We start from the raw sequence: 8,939 nt of genomic DNA on the forward strand, positions 1-8,939 counted from the left end.
ATATATTAATTAAGTATTTTTGGTTTATTTTCTTACTAAAATTTGTTCCTCGGTTCCACTTTGATAATTTTTACTCATTTATATCTCTAAGCTTTAGCTTGTAATTATTTATTTATTTTGATGTTTGTCTGAATGAGATACACACAATTTAAATTTTTATATTTATAATTAAATAATAAAAAATAAATATAATCCGAAGCCAATTTGAATTTTTATGTTGTTTGGACCGACATGGAAAACAAGCTTCACCTGAGAACGTATAGTTTTGTAAAAGTAAAAACACTTAAAAAAGCAATGTTATAAAGAAAGACGAATAATTAAAGTCAATAAGCCAATATGATTAATTAAAAGTGGGCCAAAACGACATAGAAAAGAATATGGAGTTTATTCCTAATCATTAATGAACTTCATAAAAAATAATAAACTAAAGATTAATGCTAACTTTTGTGCACTTTTATATAATAAAAGCATCCACATAAACATATAAAATTACTAAATAAAGTTTATGAAAAATCCCTTCTAAAGATTCTTAATTTTATTTAAAAAATTAACATATTTAATAAAAATATTTTAAAAATATTGTCTTTTATTCCTTCTAGTTTTAATTTTTTTATTGAGTCGAGGTCAATTTTTCTTCACCTTTATCTTTTTCCTGGGAATTTCTAGAGTAGTGTCTTCATCGTCCATTTCGATAGTGATATTAGGCTAGAGTTAGATTTCTTGTGTTGTTATCTTTCATCTGGCTCCTTCATCTTTTGTCTTCTCTTCTAACTTCACAAAGAATGTATTTCAAATGTTCAAGTACAAACCTTTTTGGAAATATGGAGCTTTGCTTTTGTTTTTATCCATAGAGAACAAAATGTTAAGTTTCATATATATATATATATATATATATATATATATTATAAAAAATTTTTTCGTAATATATTACTTAAATAAGTTTAGGAAGTTAGCTCTTTTTTCTCTAATCTCTATAATAAAATTTTCTGTGTACATGCCAAGTAAGAGTATTCTGTTGTGTAAATAATGCTCAGCGTTTACTCTGTATGTAATCATTTTCCACAAGGTCTGAAATAGAATAGCCTATGATTTTTTTTATTATCGCAATTTTACCTTAGAATGTATATTATATATATATATATATGTTTATTTCATGAAGAAGTAATATTACTTAATCTTGGTACTACGTCATCGGTGATTCTGCATTATTTATCATTTGGGCACTTGTTATTAACATCTCTATCCATCTTCTTTTTGCAACCATTGCAAGCGTAGAACCACAGCTCAACTCTATTACGAATGATAATTATCTTTATCTTAGAGGTGCAATAGCGTATTTGTATATTGATAAATTAGTAGGTTTAACTGTGTAAATTTTGGAGTAGGTTTTGTAAGATCATACCTCGTTTTGAATGTTGCAATGGTTGCGTATATGATTAATTTGAGCTTCTATTGTAGTTGTAAAAAGCCTTGATGCAGATGCTTTTTTCTTGGAAGGTTATTTCTGAATGAACCATGTATATTATCTTTAGAATATAATATATTTTCTTTATTATGTTATATGGATATTTATTTGATTTATTTACCATTCTCTTATTTCTTCAGTAAGTTGTATCTTAGGGTTGATATATATTATTGGCAAAATTTACGATGATATGCATATCTCTTTTACAAATTTGAGACTAACATAAGGTGAAAAATATATATTTAGTGGCCTTTAATAAGAGTTTTAGTAATGAAATATGTTACCTTTATATTTAGAAATCTTAAACTCTAATAATGCCTATTGCATGCTTAACTTTACTTTTGTCTTCAAGAATTAATCCTTCATTGGTATTCATATCCCAAATAAAGTTATACGCAGAGTCATGCCACTACATAGGAAAAAGAAAAATATCAATTTCAAAATTTTCTTATACTATTGTAAATAAGTATCATGTGTATATTTTTTGTCTATTATATATAGTGATTTTCCTCCTCTTATCTAGCTTTTTATATCTCACAACATAGTTGATCAATGGCTTTTTTTAATTTCCATTGCAAGATTAGTTATATATAATTTTAAAATAAGTTTATGATTTCTTTAGTATTTGAAAAATAAAGTATAAAAATCTATAAATACTTACTATTTTTTCTCATATCTTCCATAAAGAATGCTTTTTTAATTGGAACAAAGTTGTTTAATATGTCTTCAAGAGGAACACAATTGGTGCTTTTTCGATAGATTACCTTATGTTAATGCCAATTTAGGTGATTCATGGACGATTTTGAATTTTGGGTTTATTTCCTTCACTTTTTCATTTAACAAAATAGCTTGATTCTTTTGAAGTATATTTCTAAATTTTCTGATAGTTTCTTGATAACTCATTGTATTGTTTTACCCTATAAATATTATTAACATCAGAGATTAATTTTTGTAAATTATAATCAATTAATTTTAAGCTATTATATTATACTCTTTTATCAGTTTTTATGTGATTTAGTGTTGTATCAATTACGATTGCTTATGTATTTTTGCTACTCCAGCTTATTAGTAAAGTTGTATGGAGTTACTTTAATTTATAAGTTGATGCTAATTTTTAATCTATCATATTTTTTAAATTTTATTAACTGTTTAATCTATTGTTATTTATATTTTTCATCAGCATCAACTTAGAATACTTTTAGATATTAAAAAAGGATAGTAAACCTTAAATTAGAAGTTAAATTTACATATCTTAACAAAAGAATGTCAAATAATTACCCTTTTATTTGCCAAGATTTGAAATTTCAATCCTTTTTTTGAAAACTTTAAATTGTTTTATAAAAAATTTAAATTTTCTGCGGTCTACTGATAATTTCTAGATTTGATGTGTCTTGGTTATAAGTTTTAAAATTTTAAGATTTTTTCAATTTTTAACTTTCGAGTGAATTTTTTATAATTTTTATAAATTTGATTTTTTTTACAACTTTTAATTTTTTAAGTGTCTGATGGTAATCTCTTAAATTCATCTATGTTATTTGCAAGTTTTAAAATTTTAGAATTTTAGGGTGCTTTTTTTGCAATTTAAACTTTTGGGGGTGTTTCTATATTTTTTAAATTGTTGAAGGTGTTAATTAAAAATTTTAAATTCTTTGAAAGATGCTGTTAATTTTTAAATTTAATTTTTATTGATCTAAGTTTTGAAACATGAAGGTATTATGTGTAATTTTGGACTTTTGAGTGTATTTTGTGTAAGTTTCAAATTTTTTTTGGGTTCTATTTTTGCAATACTTCATGTATATAGTATGTTAGCTATGTATAATTTATTTACCTTAACAAACCAATACTGTAGAGCTATTTCATATACTTCATTAATCTTATTTTTTTTAAATTGTTGAGCTATCATATGGGATTAGGATAGGATATAATTCTAGTTAGAATAGATTAAGATTTGAATAAAATATTTAAAATAGTTAACGATAATATTGACTATGAAAAGCTTTTTCCGTACTCGAGTTTTTAAAGTGAGTATGTTATGATCATTCCAAAACAACCTACTTAGCTTCCGAGTTAAAAACAGTGTACGTACATAATGAACATATACACTGGTTTGATGTCTTGATCTTCTAGTATTTTACTGACAATTGTAATACTATATTTTAAAGGAAGCTGGAGGATCCTAAGCCTGATTAAGTCTTATTTTTAAGACGCTAAAGAGCAATTAGCAGGAGCTATGCGTTTTCTAAGATGTTGGTCATTGAATCGATGTAGCCTACCCTCAAAAGAAATGTTTGAAAAATATTTAAATGTTTACTGTGATCGAACTAATTAATGTCTGGCTGCACCTTCGGGATCTAAACTACAGAAGAATTATTTTAGTTCACCAACGTATAAATGCAAATAACTTCTAATTAAGAAAACAATGAGTTCAACCATGACATTGAAGAAACGAGTGTGAAGCAAGCAAACACATTCAGAGCATCATTATTTCCCCAGTTTTAGAAAGAAATAAGTAAATTTTAATTATTTTTCAATTATACATAGGGATCTGGTTAAAAAAAATTAGAGCTCATTTTAGAGTTTAGAAAGACATCTCAAAGTTCGTGGTGAGTTATATGAGAAGGGAGCCGGGTGAAAAGTGAAAACCCCTCAAATTGCTAAAACTAACATTCCCTAAAAAGAAAGGTACCGTATACGTACTATAACTTACAAAAAAAAGGCTATATGATATATAAACGAAATGAGAATAAATACTATGAATAAAGTAAACGTTTTAACTTAATAAGAAACACATTTTGATTCCATAAAAAAGAAACACACACACAATTTGATTCGTTCTCTGAGTAGAGAAATTAGATGAACTGATCAACGGTCAACGGGTCAAAGAAGCAATTCAGTTAGTCCTTTTCCTTCAAACTTTTGTACTCACTGTGCAGCTTCCAAAGTAACTACAAGATAGAAGCTAATTAATTGATCTTAGAATCACCAACTCATCATTTGATTACATAATTAGTACTACAAAATTAGAAAAATTCTTAAGGACCCAAAATATGAGACCAATAAAGAGGATAAGTAAGATGTCTCACTTCTATTGGATAATGAGTTGACCATCATTAATGATGGCCAACTCATTATCTTTAATTTTGTGAGCTTTGTTACAGAGATCTAAAATACGAGACCAATAGAGGGGACAAGTAGGGTGTCTCATTCCTATTGGATAATGAGTTGACTATCATTAATGATGACCAACTCAGGATAATGAGTTGACCATCATTAATGATGACCAACTCATTATCTAATAGGAGGGAGACACCTTACTTGTCCCCTCTATTGATTTCATATTTTAGATCTCTGTAACAAAGCTCACAAAATTAAAGAGGGAGAAAACATTAAGAGCATGAGGCTTAGAACACGAGGGCGTGATACCCAACCCTGAACCACTGTGAGTCTTTTGAGAAGCGTGCCGGCTGTTGATAAGTCGGTATGCTAATGAAAACGTCCTTAAAATAACAATAAAAATAATTTCATGAGTTTGTGTTAACTTTTTGTTTTGTAGGAAAGCGTGCCACGGGGTGTGTATCAGGCTGCCCCGGACTGAAGGCACCCGCGAACAAAACGGCGGGTGGAGCGGACTCATAATCTTTTTTTTTTATTTTTACATTTCCTATATTTTGAGTTAATTTGTACGAAAGTAAATTTAAATAAAGAGTTTTTCTGGATTAAATTGTATGGTACAACCGCTCTAGTATTGCTAATATGGATAAGTGCGGAAAGGCTATAGTATCGCCCAACTGCAAAAAGACTATATGTAACTATAATTGTGCAGATAGACTCTCAAGGTGAATATTTCTCTCTTATAAAAACAAAAAAGTTTTGCTTAGGCGGATAGTCTGCATGCGGTCCTAGTGATGCATATAGACTCCCAATTGCTAAATTTATCAACTCTTAAAAGAGTCAAAATAAAGTTCATTAAGGGAGTGGGAACCGCAACAGATCCGGATGATTTGGAGATTCCAATATGACTCCAAAGGTTGTCAGTGAGATTCCCACCTAAAAAAACAAAAAGTTTACGAAGGTGGTCTATCCGCACTTGGCCAAATAGTAAAGGGGGCGTTCCCACACAATTAGAAATATATGAGCTCTATTCGCAATTCTATGATATTAAAAGGGGTCTATTCATAATTAATCCTTATTTTATGAAGTTAACTAAATGTACATTGTTTGATTTATTGGGGTAATAGAAGAAACATTTGGACTTGCATTTTGTCGGACCAATCAGAATCTACAAATATCCCAAAGCAAATGTGTGCAGGTTCTTTTGCTCGTGGCTCTTTTCTTATAATCTTGCGAGTTGCTTCATAAAACTCTTATTAATGGAACGCTAAGGATGTTTGGGAATTTTACTCTCCCCGTCTATTATAATATGCGCAACTCCGAAGCCAACCCACAATCAACAAGATATAAAACGACCACAATCAAGAAAAAAAGAACATCGGAATTTACGTGGTTCGGTCGACCAACTTCGACCTACGTCCACATGGCAACAATATGAGAAATTTACTATGTATCAGGGATAACTACAAGAGAAACCACTCAACTCTCGTCTCTCAATCTCTCAACTTCACATACATAATCAACTCTTATATTATCTCCAAAGTCCACTCATTGTAATCTTTTTCACGGTTAAAGATCACGAAACTCTCGCCTATCGCACAATATTCTTGAATCAGGCTACGTCCTCTGCTAACCCTAGATTACAAAAATATTGGATCACTCTCTCTACTACATCTTCTCTCTACTCCATTCTTTTTAGTTTTTCCTCAAACAATAAAAGAATATATATAGGAAAACCAAAACCATATCTCTAGCCTAACTTCCTACTTAGAATAGGATTCAAACTCCTAATCATGATAGAGCTCAAACTTCTAATCGTGATATATCTCTAACCCTATCTAATTATCATGAAGTTTTACAAAGAATCAAAGACACAATCTTAACAATCTTCACCTTGGATTTGATTCCCAAACTCCCTTGAAGATATATCATCGTCGTCTTGAAACTTTGCCTCTCCCGCTAGAGTCTTCTATTTCTTTCGTATTTTAAATCGAAGCAGTCACACTCCTAATCAGAACACCTGCACTCCAACTGGTTGTCTCGTGACCCTCACTATTATCTGCTTCACCGTGTCGCCTCCACCCCTCTTGTGTGCACCAATAGATCTTCGCCACCTCTAACAATAAAAGCAAATCGATTATGCTTGTCCTCCCAACTTGATCCTGACAAAAACATCCCCCTACTTGTTGTCCTTGTGCTCCACCTACATCGCTCGTCTCGAATCATATCAGTGCACCTCTCCTACTCTACACTACGAGTCGGATGCCTCTATCCCCTCCATCACTTGGCTTGGACCGAATATGAGCGCTCATCGTCTTCAAGTCCAATGCCACCATCTCTATTACCATGTGTGTCACTCGGTCATGCCAGCTTACAAGCTCCACCTAATCTGGCACTATCCTCCTCGAGTCTACACACCAACCAACTATTGCTCTCGCGATGGCTTTGAATAATTATATGCTGACAACTCTACTGCTAGAATCACATCCGATTCTCTACGTTAGTCTCATCTGTCATATGCTCATTTATCCTATCTTCCATCAGATCTGTCTTGCCGTTGAATAGTAGAATATCGAACATCGGACCCGAAGAAGTCATCATTCTCTAACCACGATCAAAATCAAAGCAGTCACTGTTCCCCTACTTGTTGTCCTTGTGCTCCACCTACATCGCTCGTCTCGAATCATATCAGTGCACCTCTCCTACTCTACACTACGAGTCGGATGCCTCTATCCCCTCCATCACTTGGCTTGGACCGAATATGAGCGCTCATCGTCTTCAAGTCCAATGCCACCATCTCTATTACCATGTGTGTCACTCGGTCATGCCAGCTTACAAGCTCCACCTAATCTGGCACTATCCTCCTCGAGTCTACACACCAACCAACTATTGCTCTCGCGATGGCTTTGAATAATTATATGCTGACAACTCTACTGCTAGAATCACATCCGATTCTCTACGTTAGTCTCATCTGTCATATGCTCATTTATCCTATCTTCCATCAGATCTGTCTTGCCGTTGAATAGTAGAATATCGAACATCGGACCCGAAGAAGTCATCATTCTCTAACCACGATCAAAATCAAAGCAGTCACTGTAGAAATTGAATTTGATAAAACCGACACCAAAAACGAACTCAGTACGTCAAAAAACCCCTAGGAACGACTCCTGGATCACCAAAACCAGTCTCCAAATCCTCGATCAAAAGACAAATCAATCTCAACTGTTGGATCTGCGTGAACAGTATCCTGCGCCGCTACAGTGTCCCGCTACAGTTCTCGGCCGCTGCAATAGGCCGCTTATACAGTAATTTTTTTTCCTTTTCTTTTTCTTTTCATCTTGATTCTTGTAACATCGATCTTCAACCTTACACGATGTCGTCTTCTATCTTGCGAATTCGTTCCCGGATCCATCATCATCTCTCTGATACCACTTGTTGGGAAATTTCACTCTCCCCGCCTACTATAATACGCACAAATCCGAAGCCAATCCACAATCAACAAGATATAAAATGATCACAATCAAGAAAAAAAGAACACCGGGATTTACATGGTTTGGTTGACCAACTTCGACCTACGTCCACGGGGCAACAATACGAGAAATTCACTATGTATCAGAGAGAACTACAAGAAGAACCACTCAACTCTCGTCTCTCAATTTCTCAACCTCACATACATAATCAACTCTTATATTCTCTCTAAAGCCCACTCCTTGTAATCTTTTGTACGGATAAAGATCATGAAACCCTTGCCTCTCGCGCAATATTCTTGAATTAGGCTACATCCTCTGCTAACCCTAGATTACAAGAATATTGGCTCTCTCTCTCTACTACATCTTCTCTCTACTCTCTTCTTCTTAGTTTTTCCTCCAATAATTGAATAATATATATAGGAAAATCAAAACTCTACTTCTAGCCTAATTTCCTACTTAGCATATGATTCAAACTCCTAATCATGATGGAACTCAAACTTCTAATCATGATAGATTTCTAACCCTATCTAATTCTCATGAAGTTTTACAAAGAATCAAAGACACAATCCCAACAAATGGTAGTAACTCATCGTTTCACTCAAAAGAAAGCGTATGGGTAGATAGGGGACCTTTCTTCGAGGGATCGTAAAACATTCATGAGCTTCTTAAAGCAATAGAAATAGAATTTTTAAAACTTGATTCCCTATTCAAATATATATCTCCACCTCCTTGTCTAAAAGTTGATTCCCTATTCAAATATATATCTCCGCTTCCTTATCTCTATTCACCTCCTTCATTTTTTTCCCCACAACATTGTAATAGCACACCACTAATTACTTAGACCACAAGTAATATCAACTCCACACAGCTAAATTAAATAGATAAAAGTAAAT

The sequence above is a fragment of the Asparagus officinalis genome, chromosome 5 (assembly GCF_001876935.1).
Source record: "Asparagus officinalis chromosome 5, Aspof.V1, whole genome shotgun sequence".
Taxonomy (NCBI): Eukaryota; Viridiplantae; Streptophyta; class Magnoliopsida; order Asparagales; family Asparagaceae; genus Asparagus; species Asparagus officinalis.